The sequence below is a fragment of the Mobula hypostoma genome, chromosome 8 (genome assembly GCF_963921235.1).
Source record: "Mobula hypostoma chromosome 8, sMobHyp1.1, whole genome shotgun sequence".
NCBI lineage: Eukaryota > Metazoa > Chordata > Chondrichthyes > Myliobatiformes > Myliobatidae > Mobula > Mobula hypostoma.
The window spans coordinates 82,497,559-82,523,779 of NC_086104.1; the positions used below are offsets into that span (position 1 = coordinate 82,497,559).

The 26,221-nt window shown below is 43.5% G+C and overlaps 1 protein-coding gene across 2 annotated transcripts in view; it reads right to left on the reverse strand.

Annotated features, from left to right (window-relative positions):
* The window catches only part of gzf1 (GDNF-inducible zinc finger protein 1), a 35,320-nt gene extending 9,799 nt beyond the window's left edge, over positions 1 to 25,521 (reverse strand). The window contains exon 1 of one of the 2 annotated variants that reach the window (XM_063056226.1): positions 25,387 to 25,521. The gene's annotated coding sequence lies outside the window, so the exon portion shown is untranslated. Of the gene's footprint in view, positions 1 to 25,379 lie in introns of both variants that reach the window. The other variant, XM_063056227.1, reaches the window with a different exon arrangement.
* Between the last annotated feature and the right edge of the window lie 700 nt (positions 25,522 to 26,221).

The window sequence follows — 26,221 nt, forward strand, 5'->3', positions numbered from 1 at the left end:
AGACACCATTGTCTCTTAAGAACACAGACTGGTAGTTACACCAAGAGAGGAGTTTGCTGTAGAAAATTAGCAACCACTTCTATTGATACTTCTGCAATGATACTCTGTTATGTAACCTTTACCAAAACTTCAAGCCCATCAAAGCCAGCCACTGAATGTGGGACATCTTGAATCTGCACCATTTTAGCAAAGCAAGGAAGGGCTGTAAATTCATCAAGAACGTCATTCAATACTGTATAAGTACGGTAACCACAAAATGATTTTGTATTCTTAGATGGACAAAATCGACTTGTAGATGTTGCCAGGCAATAGCCCATATATCTAAATAAAACTACAGAATATAGGCTAGACAACTCATTCTCTCCTCGTACATCAGACCTGTCATTCCAGAGACCAGTCTTGTGAAACATTGTTCTGTTCCTTTTACTATATCCTTTTAAAAGATAATGAAAATTGTGGATAATACTCCATGTGTGGTCTTACCAAGTCCTGTACAATTATTCTTGTATTCAAATTCTCTAGCAATAAAACCAAACGTATCACATAAAGTCCTAGTTACCCCAGGCATCTGCACGTTAGCTTTCAGTGACTCAAGCAAAAATGAACATTCACACTTCTCCAATCTCACGATTTAAAAAAAAGCAAAAGCTTTATTTCGTTGTTTTCACATTTTTCCACATTGTACTCTATCCACACGTTGCTCACGCATTTAGCTTGAAGACAACTTGCATACCCTTCACTAACCACATTCCCATTTGGATTTATTATCATCAAACTTAGAAACATTATATTTGGTCCCCTCAACCAAATGATTATGAAGGATTATGACTAGTTGTGGCTGTGTCCACAAGACACAAACTGCCAACCTGTGAAGGACCTCTTGATCTGTTGATTGACTTTCAATCCATACTAAGACATACCGGATACAATGCTCCAGACAGAAGGGTTCTCAATCCACTGGATGGCTGATTCAGGGAAGACAAGAGGTATGGGATCTGCATTTCATGACAAACTCTTCATGGTGCTCAGACATAGCAGTCTTGTATTACTCTTGTTCTCCTGACCCGAAGCATCTAATGATTTCGTGCCATCTGCTTTATCAGGCAAGTTCTCCTCCGCGATCCTGACCGCAGTTTGCATACTGCCAAAGGCAAGCATTCAATGTATTGAGTGCTGCAATTAGCAAACAAGAAACAGCCGACCCTAATGCCTTTCAAATCATTGTCAGGGATGTCAATCAGGCTCGCTTGAAGAAAAATCTCTGCCCAATTATCATCCTCATAACACCTGCAGCACGAGGGATCCCAACACACTCAATCACTCTTATACTATGATTAGGAATGCTCACCATTCCATTGCTAGACCACATTTTGGGAAATCTTATCACCTGGTGGTTCTCCTCCTGCCTGCATACAAGAAGGGGCTAAAGCACAAAGCTCCAGAGGTAAGAATAATCAAAGAGGTGGTCACGGGAGGCAGACGAGTGGCTATGAGATAGCTTCAAGTTGGTGGACTGGGCAGTGTTCAAAAATGCAGAGGATTATGCCACAGTGGTTGTAACTTAATAAGGCAACTGTTACTGTAGTGTGATTGTGTAGAGGCTTCAGATGTCAGTCATGAACAAGTGCGTCCCCACAAAATCATTCAGTCTTCCCCAACCAAAAGCCATGGATGAACCAAGAGATTTGCAATCTGATGAGGGCCAGATCAGTAGCGAGCAGGTCTGGTGAGTAAGTAAATATAAGAGGTCCAGCTATGACTCTGGAAAGCCATCTCACATGCAAAGTGGCAATTCCGGACCAAACTTGAATCACAGAAGGATGCTTGACAGCTGTAACTCAGCTTGAATGCTATCATCTCCTACAAAATAAATCTAAGTGACGCATGTGACAGGATTTCACTCCCGGATGAGCTTAATGCCTTTTATGCTTCTTTTTATCAACACTGTTGTCAGCCGAATCAGCATATAGGAGGGAAATACTACTGGACGAGAATCATTGAGACAGGTTACCACATTCTTCGAAAGCACCAGATAATTGAAGCCTGCTTGTACCTCAGACTGCTGAAGCAAGGGGTTAAGGATATTAGTGAACACTCTAGCCAGTTGATCAACATAGGCTTTTAGCACCTGGCCAGATGTCCTGTCTGGGCCGGATGCTTTTCATGTGCTCACCCTCCTGAAGGCTGTTCACATGTTGGGCTCAGAGACTGAAATCACAGGAGCATTGGGGGCTGTGGGAGTTTGTGATGATTCCTCTACGTTTTGACAGTCAAAGCGAGCATAGGTGGCACAGAGCTCATCTGGAAGCAAAGCGCTGTTATTGCTGATATCACCTTATAAAAGGTAATGATGTTCAAGCCCTGCCACAACTGTCGGGCATCCTTCATTGATTCAAGTTCATCCAGAATTGCCACTTCACCCATGAGGTGACTTTCGGGAGATCGTACTTGGACCTCTTATAACTTTCTTGGTCACCAGATTTGAATGACTGTAGACTTGCCCTCGGCAGATTGCAAATCTCATGGTTCATGCAGGGCTTCTGGTTGGGGAAGACTCAATAACTTTGTGGGAACACACATCCACAGATGTTCTATTAAAGTCTACGATAACCATGGTGAAGTCATTCAGATCCACAGACGAGTTCTTGAATACAGCCCAGTCCACCGACTCAAAAAAATCCATGTAGCTGCTTCTTTGCCTTCTGCGACCACCTCTTTGTTGTCCTAATTTCTGGTACTTTGCTCTTGAGCTTCTGCCAGTATGCAGGGAGCAGGACAGCCAAGTGATCAGATTTACCATGCTCTTTTCTTGCTGCTGCCATCAGGAAGGAAGTACAGCACCTTCAAGTCCCACTCTACCAAGCTCAGGAACAATTATTACCCCTCAACCTTCAGGGGATAACTTCACTCACCCCAAAACTGAACTGATACAACCACCTATGGACTCACTTTCAAGGACCCTGTAACATGTGTTCTCAGTATTTATTTATTTATTATTCTGATTTTTTCCTTTTTTGTATTTGCACAATTTGTTGTCTTTTGCATATTGGTTGTTGATCCGTCTCAGTTTTTCATTGATTCTATTGTTTTTCTTTGTATTTACTGTAAATGTCTGCTCAAAAATGAATCTCACGGTAATAACACACACAAGTTGCTGGAGGAACTCAGCAGGCCAGGCAGCATCTGTGGAAAAAGGTACAGTCGAAGTTTCGGGCCAGGACCCTTTGGTAGAACAATGACGTTTCGCGTCGAGAACCTTTGGCACGACGTCAACATTTTGGGCCGAAAACCTTCAGTGGGACAGTCTTGCTCAGGGTAGTATATGGTTACATATATGCACTTTGATAATAGATTTACTTTGAACTAGCCTCAGTAACCTATTTTTAGATTCTGGTATTTTTCCCATGACTGACATTAGGCTAACAAGCAGGAAGTTCCCTGTTTTCACTTCTCCTGCCTTTCTTCAAAAATGACATCAAATAATTCATTAATTTCTTTATAAATCTAATACAATTTAGTTAGGACCCAACAACATAACAGTGTGCAACACCGATTGCACACTATGAATTTTGCCCTGTATATGGCAATGAAATAAATCATATCCCTCTGGAAGGACAGAACAGCTGAGGTACAGACCAAAATGTAACTTACAGGAAATGTTACACCAGGGTTTCATAGTATTGGACTTGATTGTCATTGGTGGTATAATATACCGTGCACAACATAAAAACAATGCTTTATTTTAAACAAGGAGACTGAATAATATTATCTACCAAAAACACTAATATATAATTAATATAAACACCTATATAATTATTCATGCAACATGTATTATGCTATTAAAAATAGATTTTGACAGCTACAGAATAGTGTTCCTTTACATTTCAAGTTTTCTGCAAAAAATAATCTATAATGAATATAAAGATAAAGTACTTCTGGATGTCAGAATACTCAGTGCATTAAGCATGATCTGTGCAGAAGGAACCTAAGTTAATATTTCATGTTGATGAACAGTTTGCGTGTAGTTGATTTTATGGAGGAAACTCAAAAAGGGAAGGTGTGTAAGTGACTAAATGATAAAATGATAGAAGCGTAAAACAATAAGGTATGATAAAAGAAAGTACTGGCAAAGGTAGAAGCACTGGCAACAGTTGCTCTCCAGTTGGAGGGTGGCAAGGGCAATGGTTGTGATTTGAAATTAATGAGCTCAATAACGAGTCTGGAATGTTGTCAAAAGATCAGGTTCTGTTCCTCAACCTTCTGTTCAACTTCAGAAGAACACTGCAGGAGACAAGAGAGAAAGATTCCAAAGTGACATTGAGCCAGAAAATTAAAATGACAAGCAAACCTAAGCTCTTCACCATGATTTGAGACTGAAGAGACGTTATTACAAAGCATCGTCCAATTGGTGTTTGAGGAACTTTGATGAATACTGAGAAAGGCTTGAAGAATATAACAGAAGGGTGGATAAGAGGAAGAGGCTCATTTAGTTAGGACGCATAATCGCTCCTCCCTCCCCATCATCCTCAACATAGATGCCCCCCAGGAGCTGGGTGCTGGGTCTATTGCTGTACATTGCTTACACATGATTACACTTCCAAACACCCGACCAATCATATTGTTAAGTTTGCCGATGACAGGACAGCGGTGGGGCTCAACACCAACACGATGACATGACCTGCAGAGAGGAGGTAGAAGAACTTGAGGCCTGATGCCAGGCAAATAACCTCTTCAATGTCAACAAGACAAAGCAGATGGTTATCGACTTCAGAACTCGCTACACTTACACCCCGCTTTACATTGGCAGCACAGCAGTGGAAACTACGAGCAGTTTCAAATTCCTGGGAGTTCACGTCTTGCACAGCCTCTCATGGGCCACAGTAGCATAGCAGTTAATTGTGATGATATTACAACTAGGGGCGTTCTGGAGTTCGGAGTTCTATTCTGGCGCCATTCTCTCTGTGGAATGCATAGGTGTTCCTTGGGTGCTCTAGTTTCCTCTCATCGTCCTAAGATGTACCAGTTGGTAGGTTAATTGATCATTATAAATTGTTCTGTGATTAAGTTAGGGTTAATCAGGTTTGGGGTAGCGTGGCTTGAAGGGCCAGAAGAGCCTACTCATGCTGTATTGCAAAATAAATATTAAAAAAAAAAATCCTTCACAATCAGAAAAGCTCACCAATGCCTCTACTTTGAGCCAGCTGAAGAGAACTGGACTATGCACATCTATACTCACATCGTTCTACAGATGTGCAACAGAGAGCATCCTGCGTCACTGCCATGGTACAGAAACTGCACTGTAGTGGTCAGGAAGTCTGTACATGGCTAGTCAAAACTGCCCAGTGCATCACCATCAAGAACATGTATACTGAAAGGTGCCGGAAAAAGGCCACTAACATCATGAAGGATCCTTTCTGCCCTGTTCATGGTCTTCGTCCCACTCCCATTAGGGAGGAGGCTATGTAGCATCCACGAGAGGACCACCAGTCTAAAAAAGTTATCTTCCCCAAGGAGTAAGGCTGATCAACACCTCCACTTATTAACCCATTCCTCCACACCCCCAACCACCACTATTTCATCATCTTCTGTCAGTCACCTTATGTACATACACTCTTGTGCCGAACATTCCTTTATAGTCATACAATCAATGTATATAAGCTATGTTATGTATTTATATTTGTTATGTCTTTTTTATTATTATTGTGCTCTTTATTGTTTTTTTTGTGTGCTGCATTAGATCCGGAGTAACAATTAATTTCTTTTGCATTACTGTACTGGAAATTATATTAAACAATCTTGAATATGGAGCACAAACATCAGAACATATTGATGAGCCTGGTTTCTTCACTGTAGATTCAATGTAATATATTTCACTACATTGGCTGCTGAAGCACAGCCGTTTGATGTATTGTTTTCAAATTTAGAAAGAAAAAGAATAAAAAAGTACCAGAAAAATTGAAAGTATTCTATCATTTTCTTCTCTTTTAACAATGATGATATATTTAAAAAATTAGCTAGAAAGCAAAACTGGTATAATCCTACAGCTCTGAGGTATTTGAAATAAAAACTAATTTTTTTTTACTAAATTCCAAAATGATCTGAAGAAAAATAATCTAATTTGTATTGGATAAATTTGCACACATTTTCTTGGTGTACAACATATTCACTCAATGACAATATTATTAATTTGTTTTCTAGTGGCAAGGTTAATGCCAGTAATCCAATGCTGTCTCATAGCTCAGAAATCCTGCTGGTTCAGCATATGGCTCATCAGAAACAAAAACAGAAGATGCTGGAAATACTTAACTGGTCAGGCCACATTTTCTAGGAAGAGAAATAGCTGATGTTTCAGCAACATATACAAAATGCTGGAGGAAGTCAGCAGGCCAAACAGCATTTATGGAAGAGTACTGTCAACATTAGAGACCAAAACCCTTCAGTAGGACTGGAGAAAAAAAGCTGAGAAGTAGATTTAAAAGGTGGGGGAGGGAAGAGAGAAACACCAGATGATAGGTGAAACATGGAGGGAGAGGGATGAAGTAAAGAGCTGTTGACTGATCTGTGTGAAAAGCTGCAGGTCCAGTTAGCAGCTGTAGACCTCTTTCTGGTTGGAGGTGACAAGGTACGTGAAGTTGCTTTGTGCACCCTTTCCAGCCTACTGAAAAATGAGTTAAGTTGGTATCAGCACAATTCCCCCTTCTCATGGACATAAAATGTAAAATGAGAGAAGATGTTAAAATTCAAAGTAAATTTATTGTCAAAGTGCTTGTATGTCACCATATACCACCTTGAGATTCATCTTCTTGCAGGCATTCACAGTAGAACAGAGAAAGACAATAGGATAAATGAAAAACAGCCAATGTGCAAAAGAAGGCAACTGCACAAATAATATAAATAAATATACAAATAAACGAACAGATAATACTAAGAAAATGAGTTGTAGAGTCCTTGGAAGTGAGATCATAGGTTGTGGAATCAGTTTCGAGTTGAGGTGGGTGAAATTGTCCACAGTGATTTAGGAGGCTGATGGTTGAAGAGTAATAACTGTTCCTAAACTTGGTGGTGGTTTGGGACCTAAAGCTCATGTACCTCCTTAGCAGTGAGAAGAGGGCCTGGCCTGGATGGTGGAGGTCCTTGTTGATGGTCACTGCTTTCTTGTGGCTGTGCTCCTTCTAGATATGCTCAGTGCTGGTGAGGGTTTTGCCTGTGATGAAGTGAGCTGTATCCACAACTTTTTTAGGCTTTTCCGTTCATGGGCATTGGTGTTTCCATACCAGGCTGTGATGTAACCTGTCAAGGTACTGTCCAGTGTGCATCATTAGAAGTTTTTGAAAGTTTTAGATGACATGCCAGATCTGCGCAAACCTCTAGAGGTGCTGTCGTGCCTTTTTTGTGATGGTATTTGCATGCTGTTTCACATTTAGGCTGTTGAGACTTTCACAATGCAGTTGGGGATTGATTTAAATTAAATAATTGTTTGCTGTATTTTCCAGAGCTCAGGAAATCTGGCATTGAAATGGAGCCCACAGCTGCTGATGGCAGAAGGCTATGCCTTTTGCATTGCTGTGACACTCAAGAATTGAAAGTTACCTCATCAATAGAGTTCTCTCACTTTCTCCTGAAATGATCAGGAGCAAACCCTCCAATCCCTTCCCTACTTCCAAGTGCCACTTCCTTCTTTGCCACCCACCCCAAAACAGAAGATAACAACATATGTTTCATTAGAACCAAGCTTGCAGGGTTTCCCACATACTTTTCTAAAGCCTCTCTGTAAATATCACAACCACTGATTTAGTTGGTTTGGAGTGTATGTTAATCCGTAACAGCATCGACTTGCATTTATAAAGTGCCTTAAACATTGTACACATGTCATAGATTAATAGGTCAAAGCAACTGCGGAGCTGTACCAGCAGAATTAACTGAAAATGTCATACTGAGATTTTTGAGAGGTGTTTGGATGTGAAGAGAAACCAAGGGTGAAGTTAAGGAGAAGGCTTTAGAGTTCAGGCAATGATAAGGAAACACACAATCTGCTGGATAAACTCGGCACGTCGAGCGGCACCAGTGAGAGGAAAGAAAATTTAAGCATTTCAGGTTGAAATCTTGCTTCAAGACTGAGAGCGGAGAGGGGAGTGGCAAGAAGAGATTTGGACATGGTTGCTGGACTGTGGAGTAGTGTAAGATGACTCCAACCATCAACAGTTTCTGTCCTTCTATTGATACTGCTTGACCTGGTGAGTTCATCCAGCAGATTGTGCATTGCTCCAAACTCCAGCATCTGCAGTCTCTTGTGTCCACAAAGATAAGTGAAGCCTTTGCTATTAAAGCTGAGTGAATGAATAGTTAGATATCCAAAAGAGGTCAGAGTAGAGGGTACATATTGTCCATAGGGTAATTAAATTGTGAAGGAATTCCAGGTGACTGTTTTGAATTATTCAGAATGTTTTACAGGGAACCATTAGATATCAACAAAGCAACAGAACGTAGGATTGAGTGCCGATAGGAGAACTTGTGGATGACCTTGCATTACCATCACATACGTATGAGCAGGTGCAAAAGAAAACTCAGTGCCTGTGTACATATGGTGGACAGGGTTGGACTCGAAACAGCCAGAGAAAGACTGAGACAATGACCATCAATGTAGACTCTGCTTGTCCTATCAAGGCATATGCCGTCGACTTACTCAGCACCACTGGATTCACCTAGCTGGGCAGCATCATTTGGCAAGATGGTGGGACCAAGGATGACATTTAGTGCAAATTCAGCAAAGTTAGAAATGTCTTCAGATTAATGAGCAAAATATGGGGATCAACCAAGTATACCTAGGGAGTTAGATATGGCCCTTGTGGCTAAGGGGACCAGGGGGTATGGGGGGAAGGCTGGTACAGGGTTCTGAGTTGGATGATCAGCCATGATCGTACTGAATGGCGGTGCAGGCTCGAAGGGCCGAATGGCCTACTCCTGCACCTATTTTCTATGTTTCTATGACAGGGAAGTAAGAAAAAGAGGGGAGGAGCACCAGAGGGAGGCGATGGGTGGGCAAGGAGATAAGGTGAGAGAGGAAAAAGGGGATGGGAAATAGTGAAGGGCGGGGGTGGGAGTGGGGTCAGGGGCATTACCGGAAATTTGAGAAATTGATGTTCATGCCATCAGGTTGGAAGCTACCCAAATGGAATCCAAGGTGTTCCTCCAATCTAAGTGTGGCCTCAGCACGACGGTGGAGGAGGTCATGGATGGACATATCGGAATGGGAATGGGAAGTGGAATTAAAATGGGTGGCCGCTGGAAGATCCTGCTTGTTCTGGCGGACATAGCGTAGATTCTTGGTGAAACAAGTTCCCACTCTACACCAGGTCTCGCCAATATACAGGAGGCTCCACTGGGAACACTGAACGCAGTAAACGACTCGGAAGGACTGTTTAGGGCCCTGAATGGTGAATGGGAGGTGGTCCAGGGGCAGATGTAGCACTTGTTCTGCTTGCAAGGGTAAGTGCCAGGAGGGAGATCAGTGGGCGAGAGGGAAAGATGTGCTTGGTGGTGGGATCCTGTTGGAGGTGGCAGAAGTTTCGGAGAATTATGTGCTGAGCGCAGAGGCTGGTAGGGTGGTAGGTGAGGAGAAGAGGAACCCTATTTCCTGGTAGGGTGGCAGGAGGATGGGGTAAGAGCAGACGTGCGTGAAACGGAAGAGATGCGGTTGAGGTCAAAGTTGATGGTGGAGGAAGGGAAGCCCCTTTCTATGAAGACATCCCCTTTGTTCTAGGATGAAAAGGCTCATTCTGAGAGTAGATACTGTGGAGACAGAGGAATTGAGAGAAGGGGATGGCATTTTTACAAGTAGCAGGGTGGTATGAGGTATAGCGCAGGTACTCACGGCTGCTTGTAAAACATGGGTTTGTAATCGACAACGCTGGATAAGCTGTCTCCAGAGATAGAGATCATGTTATCGATAAAGGGAAGGGAGGTATTGGAAATAGACCAGGTGAATTCGAGGGCAGAGTGGAAGTTGAAGGCAAAGTGGGTGAAGCTGATGAGCTCAGCATGAGTGCAGGAAGCAGCACCAATGCAGGCATCGATGTAACGTAGGAAAAGTGCAGTGTAGGTTTGCAACATAGACTGTTCCATGCAGCCAACAAACAGACAGGCACAGACCCAATCGAGTGCCCATGGCTATCCCTTTTGTTTGAAGGAAGTGGGAGGAGCCAAAGGAGAAATTATTTAGAGTGAGCACAAGCTTTGCTAGGTGGAGGAGAGTGGTGGTGAAGGGAACTCGTTAGGTCTAGTGTCCAGAAAAAAAGAGCTTTGAGGCCTTCCTGGTGGGGGACAGAGGTGTTTAGGGACTGGATATCCATACTAAAAATAAGATCATGGGGGCCTGGAAAACTGAAATCATTGAAAAGATCCAGAGCAAGTGAGATAAGTAGATAAGTGAGATATCACTGATGCAGGTAGGAAGGGACTGAAATGGGGGGGGGGGGGGGGAGGAGAATAAAACAGTGTCAAGTTATGCCGATATGAGTTCACTGGGGCAGGAACAGGCTGAAACAAGGGGTCTCCCTGGACAAGCAGGTTTGTGGATCTTAGGGAGGATGTCGAAACAGGAGGTGCAGGGTGCAGTAACTGTGAGGTTGGTGCTGGTGGATGGGAGATTCCCAAAGTTAATAAAGTTGGTAATGGTGTGGGAAACAATGGCCTTAGTGGGGTCCCGTTCGAGGGGTAAGTGAGAGGAGGCGTCTGAGAATTCACACTGGACCTTAGCAAGGTAGAGGTCGGTATGCCAGATTACTACAGCATCTCCCTTTATCTGTGGGTTTGATGGTGAGGTTAGCATTGGTGTGGAGAGAGTGGAGAGCCGAACGTTTGGAAGGAGTGAGGCTGGAATAGGAGAGAGGAGTGTTGAAGTCTAGAGTGGTTAATGTCCCATCGGCTGTTGGCAATGAAAAGGTCCAGAGCAGGCAGAACACTAGGGCAGGGTGTCCAGGAAGAGGAGGAGGGTTGAAGACTGGAGAAGGGGTCATCAGTGCGGGGTATGGAGTCCTTGCCAAAGAAATAGGCTCGGAGACGGAGGCGGCAGAAGAAGAGCTCAGCATCGTGGCATGCATGGAACTCACTGAGGTGTGAGTGCAGGGGGAACAAAGGTGGAGCCCTTACTGAGGACAGAATGTTCTGCCTCAGAGAAGAGAAGGTCAAAGGGAATGGTGAAAACCCAGCACAGATGAAAGTTGGGATTGGAGGGGGGTTGGTCGTGTCTAAGGGGAAGGGAGGTTTGGGGTGTTCAGGGTGGTGGGGGTCACCTCTTGTTTGTGAGCTGACGTTTCAGGTCAGAGATCCTTTGTCAGATCAGTCATAGAAAAGAACAGCACACAAACAGGCCTTTCAGCCCATCCAGTCCATATGGAACCATTTAAACTGCTTAGTCTCATCGACCTGCACTGAGACCATAGCCCTGTATACCCCGACCATCCATTTACATATTCAAACATCTCTTAAACATTGAAATCCAGCTCACATGCACAACTTGTGCTAGCAGCTTGTTCCACACTCTCATGGCTCTGACTGAAGTTCCCTCACGTTCCCCTTAACTTTTCACCTTTCACCCTTAACCCATGACCTCTAGTTGTAACCCCACCCAACCTCAGCAGAAAAAGCCTGCTTGCATTTAGCCCATAATCACTAGATGTGAAGTATTTCCCTAAACAAACTTCTGTCACCTGCTCTGTCTCATTCCCTAACAGGAGCTCAAGTATCGCACTCTCGCTAGTTGGGACTTCTATGAACTAATTAAGGAAACTTCCCTGAACACATATGACAAACCCTATCCTATCTAGTCTTTTTACAGTATGGGAGTCCCAGTCAATATGTGGAAAGTTAAAATCACCTAATATAACAACTTTATGTTTCTTACAACCGCCTGCAATCCTCTACAAATTTGTTCCTCTCCCACGGACTGTTGGGTGGTCTGTAACATAATCCCATTAACGTAATCATATCTTTCTTATTCCTCAGTTCCACTTATAAAGCCTCACTAGACGATTTCTCCAGTCGTCCTGACGGAGCACTACCGTGCCATTTTCCCTGACTAGTAACGCCACCCTGTCCCTTTAATCTCTCCCACTCTGTCGGGTCTAAGACAACGGAACACCGGATTATTGAGCTGCCAGTCCTGCCCCTCCTGAAACCAAGTCTCACTAATAGTCACAATATCACAATTCCATGTGCTGATCCATGCCCTGAGCTCATCCGCCTTTCCTACGATACTTCTTGCATTGAAGTATATGTAGCTTGGAACACTAGTCGCACCAGGCTTAACCTTTTGAGTCCTGACTTTGTCTGAGGTCTTACCAACATCAGCCTCCACAACCTCTCCACTATCTGTTCTGGCACTCTGGTTCCCATTCCGCTATAACTCCATTTTAAATTTACTCATGCAGCACTAGCAAACCTTCCCACTAGAATGTCAGTCTCCCTCCAGTTCAGGTGCAAACTGTCTCTTCTGTACAGGTCCTACCTTCCCTGGAAGACAGCCCAATGATCCAAAAATCTTATCCCCTCCCTCCTACACCAACAAATTAAACTGTACAATCTTCCTATTTCTGGCCTCATGGGTAGCAATCATGAGATTACAACCCTGGAGGTCCTGTTCCTTAACTTAGCACCTAACTCCCTACACTCACATTGCAGAACCTTCCTACCCATGTTATCTTCCTACCTACTTGGACCATGACCTCTGGCTGCTCACCCTCACTGAAAGCTGACGGCTCGATCCAAGATGTCCCAGACCCTGGCACCTAGGAGGCAACACACCATTCGGGAACCTCCTGTCCGCTCCCCTAACACGACAGCATGCCTTTTCTCCTCTCCTACTCGAGTCACAGAGCCAGAATCAGTGCCAGGAACCTGACCACTGTGACATTCCTCTGTTAGATCATTCCCGCACCCCCCCAAACAGTATCCAAAGTGGTATTTCTTTTGTTGAGGGGGATGGGCACAGGGGTACTCTGCACTGACTCCTAACCCATTTCCCCCTGCTGACTGTCACCCAGTTTTCTGTGTCCTGCACCATGGATGTAACTACTTCTCTATATGTCCTATTTATCACCCCAGCAGCTTCCCAAATGATCCAAAGTTCATCCACTTCCAGTTCCAATACTTAACGTGGATTGTTAGAAGCAGCAGCTGGATGCACTTCTTGCAGGTGCAGCTGTCAGGGGCACTGGAGGTCTCCCTGCCTTCCCTCGTCCCACAAGAGGAGCTTTCAACTATCCTGCCCAGAATCCCTACTGTTCTAACGGTGCAAATATAAAGAAAAAAGCAATAAATAAACTGGGAGAAAAAACTACCTATGGGTTTTTCGCCTTCTCTCACTCAAGCCGCAGGTAACACTGTCCACTCGAATAACGGCTGCTCTGCTTGCCCCTGCCTTAATTTTATCTGTTCTTGCCAATCAATCCCGGTCGCTGACTTGAAAACTTAATTGCTTCTCTTGCCACAGAAGTGGCCTGATGTGTTAAGTGTTTCCAGCATCTTGTTTTAAATTTCCAACATCTAAGACGCTGATTTTCACGTTCCCTTCAGGACACGGGCACAATGGTTCCCATGATTAAACCCACCATAGGCCTGGATTCCTGCACACACTTCAAGATGACTGAAGGCCATTGACAAATTAAAGGAGCAAAAAAGACATCTTCTCAAGAGGACATTTTAAAATGTAAAAGTGACAAAATAGAAAAGAAATCTGAGAAAAAAAATTGCCCAGATATCTAAATTTTGTAGAATACATGAAATAATTGCTAAAACATGCTCTTTATTTCAAACTCGGTTCTCTCTTGACTCAAAGGGAACTCATTCCTTACTCTCTAATTAAGGTAACCAGGATCTCATTTCACTCACTCCCATTAAATTTAGCAGATTCACTGGGAACTTATTTATAATACTGTGTAACGTTCCAAATAAAAGATTTAAAAATGGGTAGGAGTATTAATTAAGAATAACATTCAAGTATCTGGAAAATTTGTCAATCTGCACTACTGAGCACATTGGATTAATGCAGTCTTACTGTGCCAGAGAAGAGAAAGAACACAAGATGCTCTGAGGGACAAAATGTAAAAGCAATCCTTGTGGAAAGCAAAATCCTATGTTGTAGAGGTGAGATAACGACAAGGTTAGAAATTGGCTGCCTAACTGAAATGGGCAATTTTTTTCTTCACATGTGTGACTCCTCTAAACACCATATAACAATTACAGCATGGAAACAGGCCATCTCGGCCCTTCTAGTCCGTGCCGAACTCTTACGCTATCCTAGTCCCACCGACCTGCACTCAGCCCATAACCCTCCATTCCTTTCCTGTCCATATAGTTGTCCAATTTAACTTTAAACGACAACACTAATAGCAGTTATATACAGGCCTCCAAACAGCAGCCGGGATGTGGACTACAAGTTGCAACTGGAAATAGAAAAAGCGTGTCAGAAGGAAAACGTCAAGATAATTATGGGGGATTTATGGATTAATTATGGATTGGGAAAGTCAGGAAGGTAATGGAGCTCAGGAGAGGGAGTTTGTAGAATGCCTACAGGATGGCTTTTTGGAGCAGCTTGTCCAGAAGCCCACCAGGGGACCGGCTGTTTTGGATTGGGTGCTGTGTAACGAAACTGAGGCGATTAGGGGAGCTGGAGGTAAAGTAACCCCTTGGAAGTAGTGATCATAATATGATTGAGTTCAGTTTCAAATTTGAAAAGGGGAAGCTGGTATCAGGTGTATCGATATTTCAGTGGAACAGGGGAAATTACAGTGGTATGAGAGAGGAACTGGCCCAAGTCGACTGGAAAAGTAAGCTAAATGGAGGGACGGCAGAGCAGAATTGGATGAAATTCCTACAAGAAATAAGGAAAATGCAGGAAAAATATATTCCAAGAAAGAAGAAAATAATGAATGGAAAAATGACACAAATGTGGCTAATGAGAGAGGTTAAGGCAAAAATAAAAGCAAAAGAAACGGCGTACAAGGAAGCAAAAATTAGTGGGAAAAATGAGGACTGGAAGACTTAAAAACTTACAGAAGGAAACTAAGAAAGTCATTAGGAAAGAAAAGATGAATTATGAAAGGAAGTTGGCGATTAACATAAAAAAAGATACTAAGAGTTTTTTAAAATATATTAAGAGTAAAAGTGTGACAAGGGTAGATACGGGACCGAATAAAAATGATGCTGGAGAAATTATAACGGATAACAAAGAGATGGCAGAGGAACTGAATGAGTATTTTGCATCAGTCTTCACAGTGGAAGACATGAGCAATATACCTGATAGCCAGAGGTATCAGGGAATAGAATTAGGTACAGTCAAGATAACTAGAAAGAAAGTGCTTGGGAAGCTAAGTGGACTAAGAATAGATAAGTCTCCTGGTCTGGATGAGGTGCACCCAAGGGTCCTGAAAAAGGTGGCTTTGGAGATTGTGGAAGCATTGGAAATGATCTTCCAGGAATCAATAGACTCTGGCATGGTTCTGGAGGACTGGAAGGTCGCAAATGTAGTTCCGTTATTTAAGAAAGGAAGGAGGCAGCAAAAAGAAAATTACAGAGCTATTAGTCTGACATCGGTAGTTGGAAAGATATTGGAGTCAATCCTCAAGGACGAGGTTATGAATTACCTCGAGGTGCATGACAAGATAGGCCGAAGCCAGCATGATTTCATGAAGGGAAGATCCTGTCTCACCAACCTATTGGAATTTTTTGAGGTAATCTCGAATAAGATTGACAAGGGAGAGGTTGTGGATGTTGTGTATTTGGATTTTCAAAAGGCCTTTGATAAGGTGCCGCATATGAGGCTGCTTAACAAGATGAGAGCCCGTGAAATTATATGAAAGCTATTGAAATGGGTGGAGCATTGGCTGATGGGCAGAAAGCAAAGGGTGGGAATAAAGGGATCCTATTCTGATTGGTTGCCGGTTACTAGTGGTGTTCCGCAGGGGTCGGTGTTGGGGCCGCTTCTTTTTATGATGTATATCGGTGATTTGCATTATGGATTAAATGGGTTTGTGGCTAAGTTTGCGGATGACACCAGGGTGGGTGGAGGAGCAGGAAATGTTAAAGAAACGGAAAGGTTGAAGAGAGACTTAGTCAGTTTAGGAGAGTGGGCAAAGAAATGGCAGATGAGATACAACGTTGACAAATGTACGGTTGTACATTTCGGAAGAAGAAATAATCGGGCAGATTATTATTTAGATGGGGAGAAAATTCAAAAATCGGAAGTGCAAAGGGACTTGGGGGTCCTCGTGCAGGATACCCTAAAGGTTAACCACCAAGTTGGATCGGTGGTAAGGAAAGCGAATACTATGTTGGCATTCATTTCAAGAGGAATAGTGTATAAGAGTAAGGAGGTGTTGATGAGGCTCTATGGGGCATTAGTGAGACCTCATTTGGAATACTGTGTGCAGTTTTGGGCCCCCTATCTTAGAAAGGATGTACTGATGTTGGTGAGAATTCGGAGAAGATTTACGAGGAAGATTCCTGGAATGCAGGGGCTAACATATGAGGAGCGTTTGTCGGCTCTTGGATTGTATTCATTAGAGTATAGAAGAATGAGAGGGGATCTCATAGAAACATTTCCAATGTTGAAAGGGTTGGACAGAGTAGATGTGGAAAGGTTGTTTCCCTTGGTGGGTGAGTCCAGGACAAGAGGCCATAGTCTTAGAATTAGAGGGTACCCAGTTAAAACAGAGATGAAGAGAAATTTTTTTAGCCAGAGGGTCGTGGATTTGTGGAATTCATTGCCACATACAGCTGTGGAGGCCCGATCATTGAGGGTGTTTAAAGAGGAGATTGACAGGTATCTAATTAGTCAGAGTATCAAGGGATATGGAGAAAAAGCCGGAAATTGGAACTAGATGGGTGAATAGTTTAGCTCATGGGGGAGCTGCAGAGCAGACTCGATGGGCCGAATGGCCTACTTCTGCTCCTTTGTCTTGTGATCTTGTGAACATCGAGCCTGCCTTAACTACTTCTGCTGGAAGCTCATTCCACACAGCTACCACTCTCTGAGTAAAGAAGTTCCCCCTCATGTTACCCCTAAACTTTTGTCCTCTAACTCTCAACCCATGTCCTCTTGTTTGAATCTTCCCCACTCTCAATGGAAAAAGTCTAACCATGTCAACTCTATCAATCCCTCTCATAATTTTAAACACCTATATCAAGTCTCCTCTCAACCTTCTACGCTCCAAAGAATAAAGACCTAACTCGTTCAACCTTTCTCTGTAACTTAGGAGATGAAACCCAGGCAACATTTTAGTAAACCTCCTCTGTACTCTCTCAATTTTATTGACATCTTTCCTATAATTGGGTGACCAGAACTGTAAACAATACTCCAGATTTGGCCTTACCAATGCCTTATACAAATTCAACATTACATCCCAACTCCTATACTCAATGCTCTGATTAATAAAGGCCAGCAAACCAAAAGCTTTCTTCACCACCCTATCCACATGATATTCCATCTTCAGGGAACTATGCACCATTATTCCCAGATCCCTCTGTTTTACAGCATTCTTTAATGCCCTACCATTTACCATGTATATCCTATTTTGATTAGTTCTACCAAAATGTAGCACCTCACATTTTTCTGCATTAAACTCCATCTGCCATCTTTCAGCCCACTCTTCTAACTGTCCTAAATCTCTCTGCAAGTTTTGAAAACGTACCTCATCATCCACAACACCACCTATCTTAGTATCATCTGCATACTTACAAATCCAATTTACCACCCCATCAACCAGATCATTAATATACATTACAAACAACATTGAACCCAGTACAGATCCCTGAGGCACACCGCTACACACCGTCCTCCAATCTGATACACAGTTATCCACCACTACTCTCTGGCGGCTCCCATCTAGCCACTGCTGAATCCATTTTACTACTTCCATATTAATGCCTAACGATTGAACCTTCCTAACTAACCTTCTGTGTGGAACCTTGTCAAAGGCCTTACTGGTCCATATAGACAACATCCACCGCTTTACCCTCATCAACTTTCTTAGTAACCTCATCAAAAAATTCAATAAGATTTGTCAAACATGACCTTCCACGCACAAATCCATGTTGACTGTTCCTAATCAGATCCTGTCTATCCAGATAATTATATATACCATCTCTAAGAATACTTTCTATCAATTTACCCACCACTGACGTCAAACTCACAGGCCGATAATTGCCAGGGTTACTCTTAGAACCCTTTTTAAAACCCTTCAACAAAGGGCATGGATTCAAATTTGTTGCATGTGTTTGAAACTTGAGGACAGCTACTTGAAAGCCAAGGAGCTTGGAGGTTACCGTGGATAGACTGGAAAATAGTGGTGAAACCACAATCAGATGAGCCGTAATCTTACTAAATGAGAGATCAGGTTGAGGACCGAATGGTTTACTCCTCCCGATTTGTGTCCTCCCAAAGAATCACATGCTTTCAATGTATAGGTGTCCCCCGCTTTTCGAAACCCCACTGTTACGAAAGACCTACATTAGTTCTCTGTTTTCGCTAACAGAAGGTGTTTTCACTGTTACGAAGAAAGGCAGTGCGCTCCCCAAGCAGCCACTCCTCCCCTGGATTCGGAACTGCATTCCAGCCGGTATTGCTTAAACACGTGCCTGTGAGCAGCCGGTAGCAAGATGAGTTCTAAGGTATCGGAAAAGCCTAAAAGAACTCGTAAGGGTGTTACACTTAGCGTAAAACTAGACATAATTAAGCGTTTCGATCGTGATGAATGAAGTAAGGACAAAGTGAGTTTGGCTTGTGGAAGTTGACGAAGATGATGTTGAAGAGGTTTTGGCATCCCATGACCAAGAACTGATAGATGAAGAGCTGATGCAATTGGAAAAGGAAAGGATAACAATTGAAACTGAATTCAGTAGCGAAAGTGAAGTCGTCCAGGAACTGAACGTGAAGCTTTTTCGCTGCAATGATAAAGTACGACTTTAATTTTGAAAGGGTACGTCGGTTTAGGGCATATTTGCAAGATGGTTTGAGTGCTTACAAAGAACTGTATGATACAAAGATGCGCGAGGCTCAGCAGTCAAGCAAGCCTTCCACATCAACCACAGCAGATGACAAACCTTGACCTTCGACATCGAGGCAGGCAGACATAGGAGAAGATGACCTGCCTGTCCTAATGGAAACAGACGACGATGAGATGACACCCCACTGTCCCACCACCCCATTCCCCAGGCAGCAGATACCGTTTCGCGGAGAATGCAGCGGTAGCCGGGAGGCACACAGCACACCTTTAAGAAAAAAGCCGAAATAAACATGCTAATTAATTAGGTGCCGCCCGGCACGTAAATGTCGGCCCAGATCAGAGGTGATTGCTGACTGCGTCGCCTCTGATCTGGGCCGACAATTATGTGCCAGGCAGCACCTAATTAATTAGCATGTTTGTTTTAGCTTTTTTCTTAAAGATGTGCTGGGTGTCTCCTGGCTACCGCTGCCCCACTGCATGCTTGGCGGACCGGTATCAGTTCGCTGCCCGGAGAGTGGGGACCACTGCACCACCCCAACCTCCGACGACTCAGTCTAACACACCACCATCAGTGTGCTCAGCAAGCTGTCTTCCCGATTCCCGTAAGTGATACTACACTGTACATATATTATTTCTACTTTATATAGGCTGTGTATTTTTATGTGTTATTTAGTATGATTTGGCAGCTTCATAGCTTAAAGGTTACTGGAGAGAGTGTTTCTGCCGAGAACGCTTGCGCTGTGTTTCTGCCAAGAGCGCTTGCATGAGATTTTCGCTACGGAGAACAGTGCCGGCAATGATTGTGGAAAAGTATTTCTGCTTTATATAGGCTGTGTATTTATCATATCGTTCCTGCTTTTACTATATGTTACTGTTATTTTGGGTTTTATGTGTTATTTGGCATGATTTGGTAGGTTATTTTTGGGTCTGTGAACGCTCACAAAATTTTCCCATATAAATAAATGGTAATTGCTTCCTCGCTTTACGACATTCCAGCTTACAAACCGTTTCATAGGAACGCTCTACCTTCAGATGGCGGGGAAAACCTGTACCACTACTGCAATATTTATAAAATACAATTTTACTATTAGTACTTTTTAAAAAACTGGACTACTATATTTTTTGCTTTATGATTTAGATTTAGAGACTTACAGCCAGTAACAGGCCCTTTGGATCCAATGAGATGGTGCTGCCCAATTACAGCCACGTGACTAATTAGGCTATTAATCGACAGTTTGTGGATTGGACTCTGTAATATCTCACGTTATGATGTGTTTCTGGCCGTTCCTCCTTTTGTTGCTATTTTGCCAGATCTTTTTCTGTTGCTACTAATGCAATTTTTTGTGCATGGGGGAGGGGCTGATGTTTATTCTTTGAATGGATTCCATGATTTTCTTTGTTTAGTGGCTGTTTGTGGGAAGACGAATCTCAGGGTTGTATACTGCATACAAACTTTGAGAATAAATGTACTTTGAATACTTATTCACCCATATGTCTTTGGAACATGGGAGGAAGCCAAAGCACCCAGAGAAAACCCATGCAGTCACAGGGAGGATGTGCAAGCTCCTAAAAGAAAGTGGCAGGAACTGAACCTGGGTCACTGCTGCTGTAATAGTGTTGTGCTAACCACTACATTACCATGTCCCCTTCAAATGCTGAGTGTACAGTGAAGCTTCAAACGTTTAGTTCCTGTGAAATAATTATAGACCACTACATTGTTTCAGTTAGAGAAATGTTTTCTGATGAGGTCAGTAGAACAGTACTTAAATTAACTCTTCAGCAATTTTGGCTGATTATATCTGAAAATGTTTGAGTATTTGTACAGAGTATTCATTGAATATACACGGGAACATCCAATGTTCAGCATACTGAAGACAGCCAAATATTAACAATGAAAGTGGCTGATAAGTTACATATTTTGGCTTTGCATGCCTGAAACACCAATTTCCTGTACAGGTACAAGTCATAAACTGAACGTAGCAAGCTGCATAATAGCTCACATAAACACAAAATACTCTGCAGATGCTGGGGTCAAAGTAACATGCACAACACACTGAAGGAACTCAGCAGTCGGGCAGCATCCGTGGAAACAAACAGTCAACGTTTCGGGCCGAGACCCTTCGTCAGGACTGAAGCGGGAGGGGGCAGGGGCCCTCCCTATAAAGAAGGTGGGGGGAGGGTGGGAAGGAGAAGGCTGCTAGGTGCCAGGTGAAAAACCAGTAAGGGGAAAGATAAAGGGGTGGGGGAGGGGAAGCAGTTAGGGGACAGGCAGGAAAGGTGTAGGGGAAAGCACAATGGGTAGGAGGCAGAACCATGAGGGAGGTGATAGGCAGCTGGAAGAGGGGGCAGAGTGAAACTGGGATGGGGGAAAGGAGGGGAAGGGAATTACTGGAAGTTGGAGAATTCAATGTTCATGCCAAGGGGCTGGAGACTACCCAGACGGTATATGAGGTGTTGCTCCTCCAACCTGAGTTTAGCCTCATCATGGCAGTAGAGGAGGCCATGCCTCAGCATGGTATCAGTGAGACCTGACGCAGATTGGGGGACCGCTTTGTCGAGCACCTCCGCTCCGTCCACCACAACAGACAGGATCTCCCGGTTGCCACCCACTTCAACTCTGCTTCACATTCCCATTCAGATATATCCATACATGGCCTCCTCTACTGCCATGAGGCTAAACTCAGGTTGGAGGAGCAACACCTCATATACCGCCTGGGTAGTCTCTAGCCCCTTGGCATGAACATTCAATTCTCCAACTTCCAGTAATTCCCTCCCCCTCCCTTCCCCCGTCCCATCACTCTGCCCCCTCCTCCAGCTGCCTATCAACTCCCTCATGGTTCCACCTCCTCCATTGTTCTTTCCCCTATTCCTGCCTATCCCCTCCCCCACCCCTTGATCTTTCCCCTTACTGGTTTTTCACCTGGAACCTACCAGCCTTCTCCTTCCCATCCTCCCCCCATCTTCTTTATAGGGTCCCTGCCCCCTTCTTCTTCAGTCCTGACGAAGGGTCACGGCACAAAACGTTGACTGTTCATTTCCATGGATGTTGCCCGACCTGCTGAGTTCCTCCAGCGTGTTGTGCGTAACATCGCACATAAATTTCTGTCTCAAAATTAAATCATCAAAAAATAAAGATTATATAATTGTGAGTAGAATAGGTTATGTTGTTTAGTTCATCATGTAGTATCTGGAACTTGAAGGGTTACAGTACATAGCTTTCTTGCTTCATGAATTGTTTTGTCACATCAAAACAATGGGCATCAAATTCGTTCTGGCTATAGCCTGGAGTTTATTATGATCTCTACATTAGCAACACTGTTCATTCACTCCCGCCTTTGCACAATTCCAAAGGAAGCGTTTGTGATTCAAGTTTTCAAAAAAAATACAAAGCACAAAAAGACTAGTAATGCAGCATTAATGAAATTCAATTACTCTAGGTTAAGCAAAATATAATGAAAATCGCACAATTGTGTTACAATTCCATTGTTGCATAACATAGAAACAGTGTGGGCAAAATAGATAATTTACTATTTACCCCTATGAAATATTATTTATTAATACTCCTTAGAATTTGAGTAGGAAGTCAGACGGATGTGGTTAGCTAGTTTAAGTGTTTTCCAGAATAGATAAACATAGTACCAAATAAACAAGAGTCAGTAGTAGTATATTGACATCAGATAATGGCATCAAATGTGAAGGGAAGCACATGACACTAAGAAATCACTTCCTCACTACAGGAAGGATGTGGATACTATAGAAAGAATGCAGAGGAGATTCACAAGGATGTTGCCTGGATTGGAGAGCACGTCTTGTGAGAGTAGGTTGTGAACTTGGCCTTTTCTCCTTGGAACGATGGAGGTTGAGAAGTGACCTGATAGAGGTATATAAGATGATGAAAGGTGTGGATAACCAGAGACTTTTACCCCATGGTTGAAATGGCTAACATGAGTGGGCATAGTTTTAAGGTACAGGGGTAAGTTTTTCACACAGAGTGGAGGGTACACGGAATGCACTGCCAGCGATGGTGGTGGAGGCGAATACAATAGGGTCTTTTAAGAGACTCTTAGATAGGTACATGAAACTTAGAAAAATAGAGGGCTATGCAGTAGGGTAATTCTAGGTAGTTTCTAAAGGAGGTTACATGGTTAGCACAACATCGTTGTCTGAAGAGCCTGTAATGTGCTGTAGATTTCTATATTCTACGTAAATGTGAAATTCCACCCATGTCGAGATTTTTCGTTTAATTTTGATCCTGCTAATTAACCAGGTAGGATAGGGGACTCTTACACCTTCAAGATCACTGTCAAAGTGTAATCTGATCAAGGTTTAGAGATTGGCGGTTGTGTTCTAAGTTGACTATATGTACTCACTGTAAGAGGTTTGTCCCAACAGTCATGCAGTTGGTAGGGCATTTGCCTCACAGTGCCAGAGTCCTGGGTTTGACCCTGACCTCTAGTGCTGTCTGTATGGAATTTGTATATTCTTGACGTCACTGAGTAGGATTCTTCCAGGTGCTTTGGAATGTGGGAAGAAATCAATGGTGTGGGTTGTCCGGTTGCATCTAGTATGCAGATGAGTGGCAAAGATGATGAGAATGTGGGGAGAATAAAATGCATGATTAATGTAGGATTACTGTAATGTAAATGAGGCGTTAATTGTCAGTTGTAGGGCTGTTTCCACAATATATCTTGCTATGATTCTCAACAAATTAAGAACCAAGGGATGTCAAATTTCAAGTGGTGCAATACCACATCTGGGTTTGTGATCTAGTGGACAGTGGATCTTTATAAAAGATTTTGCCAGTTTTTTTGTGGTTTATGACCACATTAAGAATACTGAATACTTATTTGCTCCTCTTAGTAAAAATAAAGATATCATAGCATCGAGAGAGTTCCAAGAAGATATACTAGATTAACTCCGAGGATGAGAGGGTTATCTGTACTAGAGAAGCTAGACAACTTGTGTTTGGCTTCCTTGGAATTATGGAAGAAATCTCTTATTTAAATATGCAAGCTCCTAAGAGAGCTCAAAATGTTTTCAATAGTAAGCAACTCATGAATAAAGGAGCATGATTACAAGATAAGGGGCTGTTCATTTAAAACTGAGGTGCATAGAAAACTCTAAAAATAGAGTAGGGATTCCTAACCTGTGATCCACTGATCCCTCGGTTAACGGTAAAACTTCATGTTATAAAAATGGTTGGGAGGGTAGTGAATCACTGGAATTCTCTAGTCTGGAGAATGGTGGAGGCTAGATCATAAGGTAGATTTTTAAGGTGGAAGTAGATATTTGGAGGATTAAAGACTTTGGGGCTCTGAGGAGCTGGCACAGGAGACTAGCATAGATCAACCATGCCCATATAGACTGACAATACAGGCTTGAGGGGCCTGGTGGCCTTAGTCTTGCTTTTATTTTCTAGCATTTTTATGATGCTGGTTCAGAAAACTGCTTCAAATGACAGCTAGATCTACTTCTGGCTGTTACAGAGATTAAGCTGCTCAAAATATCCATGTAACATAAAATTATCACAGCTAAAGTAATTTCCAGACAGGTTGTGATCACTAAGGTCAGGAGGATGGAGTTTTTTTCGTCCCCTTATTCAAACTGTCCTAGTGTACCCGTGTGTATGCATGTTTGTGTTTATGTCCGGCAGCTGATTGAACGATGCTAAAGTAATTTCTGATTGGCTGGATAGAAAAGTGTTTTCCCCCCACCCGACCATTTCCTTGTATACAAAAATTACAGCACTGGTCAAAAAAACGACTTATAACGGCGTCTTTTAAGAGCATTTCAAAATACGTTCAAGGTCATAAACACATGAGATTCTGCAGATGCTGAAAATCCAGATCAACACACACAAAATGCTGGAGAAACTCAGGAGGTCAGGCATCATCTATGGCCTGAAACGTCGACTGTTATTCCTCCCCACAGATACTGCCTGACCTGCTAAGTTTCTCCATCATTTTATGTGTGTTGTTCTACTTCTAAGGTCCGGTGGGGCACTTCGGAAGCAGTTAACAATGTGGAACAAATCAGAGGGGCTTTGAACGCAATGTATCCCTATTCGGGAAGGTACAATTCTGCAAGACAGTGACCTATCCCGTAACCCTGTGTGGGGGCAGAGTGCATGGTGGCCGTGGGGAAAGAGTTCACCTCTGACACGACCCACAGACCATGTGCTGCTCCCATCACCTGTACCTTCCGCGGCAGTCTCAGCACCCCACCCCCAACGCCGTCTCCCCACTCCACACCGCTCCCTCCAGCCTCCTGTCAGTATCAGGTCGGCGGCCCCGGGTGCTTCCACTCATCTTCCGGCCCGCCTCCCTACCCCAGAGGCACAGGATCGATTAAGCGAGCGCGAACAACGGCCCGACTCACCACTCACCCGAATGCGGGACTGCGCGGCCCAGGCCGCCCGTGTGCAGTAGGCCGAGAGCTGGGTGAAACCGGGTGGGTGGGGGCAGGGGCTCTAGGTCGCCATCGCGCGGCGGTGGGCGGGGTTGTTCGGCCCGCACATCGCGCACGTCACATTACGTCACTCGCGTCGTGAGCTCAGTCCCACGCGCACGCGCTCTCCCGACACAGGAACTGGTGAACCGACGTCTCTCACGCCTCTGCTGTTTGGGGCCGGTGACGGAAATACTGCGGGGCACGCAAGCGCAGTGCATGAACAGACGGCGCTGCCGGCATATGCATGCATGCTGTGCCACTGATTGTCAGTCTGGGACGTTGTCTTTTCCTCTCTGTAGATGGGTGCGTATTTCGAACATTTTCGTTTTTATTTTAGATTTCTGGCATCTGCAGCCACTTAAAAAATCAAACTTGATTACAGTGCATCAAATTTGATTACTTGATTACTCTCTGTTATCGATGTTAAAAATATTATGCAATTAACCTACGCAAAATGCTGGAGGTACGCAGCAGGTCAGGCAGCATCTATGCAAAGGAATAAACAGTCGGCGTTTCGGACCGAGATCCTTCATTAGGACTGTTAAGTACTCTGCCATTAACCTTGTGCTGTCTGCAAGTTTGACCTGAAGGATAGCACTTCACACTTTTCTGGATTGGACTCCATCTGCCTCTTCTCAGCCCAGCTCTGCATCTTGTCAATATTCCACTGGACCCTATGACAAGAACAACGGTACCAAAACTGAATCCCGTGGAACACCTCTAATCACAGACCTCCAGACAGATTACACTCCATCTACTACCAAACTCTG